The sequence below is a fragment of the Apium graveolens genome, chromosome 6 (assembly GCF_009905375.1).
Source record: "Apium graveolens cultivar Ventura chromosome 6, ASM990537v1, whole genome shotgun sequence".
NCBI classification, from domain to species: Eukaryota; Viridiplantae; Streptophyta; class Magnoliopsida; order Apiales; family Apiaceae; genus Apium; species Apium graveolens.
Window position 1 is genome coordinate 123,255,238 of NC_133652.1, and position 2,146 is coordinate 123,257,383.

Here is a 2,146-nt window from a genome sequence, read left to right on the forward strand (position 1 = left end):
ATTCGGATAAAGAGAGTGAGCAGAAAGAACCAGTAATCATGGGTGATCGTATAGTTCCAGCAGCAGATCCAGCTCTTATGGACTTTTCTCGGCCTAAAATTGATGACATTCCGTCAAGCATCCTTCATCCGGCTATTCAGGCTAACACTTTTAAAATCAAGCCGGGCATTATTCAGATGGTGCAGAATTCTATTTCTTTCGGAGGTGCTGTGACTGAAGACCCCAACATGCATATCAGGAATTTTGTCGAGATCTGTAGTACTTTCAAATATAATGGTGTGACTGATGAGGCTATCAAGCTGAGGCTTTTCCCATTCTCTCTGAGGGATAAAACTAAGGATTGGTTACATTCTAAGCCAGCTGGGTCCATCACTTGGCAAGATCTTGCGCAAAAGTTTCTGGTGAAGTTCTGTCCAATGGCGAAGACTGCGACTATGAGGAGTGCTCTTACTCAGTTTGCGCAACAACCAACAGAATCTATGTGCGAAGCTTGGGAGCGCTACAAGGAGATGTTGAGAAAGTGTCCACATCATGGTATGCCTGACTGGATGGTGATCACTGATTTCTATAATGGTTTGGGGGCCTAATCTCGGCCCATGCTCGATGCAGCAGTTGGAGGCGCCTTATGGGCCAAAAGCTATACTGAGCCTTATAATCTTATTAAAACTATGGCTGCAAATGAGCATCAAAACCCAACTCAAAGGATGATGTCTGGGAAGGTAGCAGGTATTCTGGAAGTCGATGCAGCTACAACTATTGCAGCGCAGCTACAGCTATTGCAGTGTAGCTCCAAGCGCTATCTTTGAAGGTCGATTCTTTAGCCAACTATGTAGTCAATCAAATAGCTATGGTCTGTGAGCTTTGTGCAGGTTCTCATGCTATGGATCAATGTTCTCTTGTTAATGCATCTGTTCAGTATGTGAACAATTATCAGCGACCGCAGCATCCTGTGCCAGCTACTTATCATCCTAACAACAGAAATCATCCCAATTTCAGCTGGAGTAATAATCAGAATGCTGGTCAGCAACCATATCAGCAGCCTATCAGTAAGCAGTTTAATCCACCTGGATTCCAGCAACCACAGCCTTACACTCAAAGACAATCATATCCTCAACAAGGAGGTGCTGCTCTACCTTCTAGTGCTGATTTCGAGGAGCTCAAGCTGTTGTGCAAAAGTCAGGCTATTTCTATCAAGACCTTAGAAAATCAAATCGGTCAATTAGCCAATGTTGTGCTCAATCGTCAACCTGGCACACTTTCTAGCGATACTGAAGTGCCAGGCAGGAAGGAAGCTAAGGAACAAGTAAAGGCTGTTACCTTAAGGTCTGGAAAAGTTACTGATGCTGAAAAAGCGAAAGATGGAGAAGCTGAAGTTGTTGATGAAGAAGAGAAACAAAAGGAGAAAGCGGCGGAACCAAGGAAGACTACTGTTGAACACACTCTGCCTGAGGGTAATACAGGGGAGAAATAGCTCTATCCTCCACCACATTTCCCTAAGAGATTGCAACAACAAAAGCTGGATAAACAGTTCGGTAAGTTTCTGGAGGTGTTCAAGAAACTTCACATCAACATACCTTTTGATGAGGCTCTGGAGCAAATGCCTAGTTATGCAAAATTCATGAAGAGTATTCTTTCAAGGAAGGTGAAACCGGATGACCTTGATACCGTTGCTCTAACGGAAGAGTGCAGTGCTGTGCTGCAACAAAAATTACCTCCAAAGCTTAAAGATCCAGGTAGCTTCACCATTCCTTGCACCATTGGCAAGTTGTCTTTCAACAAATGCCTGTGCGATTTGGGAGCATGCATCAATCTGATGCCATTGTCTATCTTCAAAAAGTTGAATTTGCCCGATCCAAATCCCACCTACATGTCTCTACAATTGGCTGATCGTTCTATTACATACCCACGAGGCATCGTGAAAGACGTGTTAGTAAAGGTGGATAAGCTCTTCTTCCCTGCAGACTTTGTCATTTTGGATTTCGAGGAAGATAAGAAGATTCCCATAATCTTGGGAAGACCTTTCTTGGCTACAGGACGTACCTTGATAGATGTGCAGAAATGTGAACTTACTATGAGGGTGCAGGATCAGGATGTGACATTAAATGTATTCAAGGCAATTAAATTCCCTACAGAAGATGATGAGTGC

The 2,146-nt window shown here is 43.6% G+C and overlaps 1 non-coding gene across 1 annotated transcript; it reads right to left on the minus strand.

Moving 5' to 3' along the window:
- Positions 1-431: 431 nt before the first annotated feature.
- LOC141669618 (small nucleolar RNA R71) lies at positions 432-538 on the minus strand. The gene has a single exon (XR_012553886.1). It is a non-coding gene; the product is annotated as a small nucleolar RNA R71 (small nucleolar RNA).
- Between the last annotated feature and the right edge of the window lie 1,608 nt (positions 539-2,146).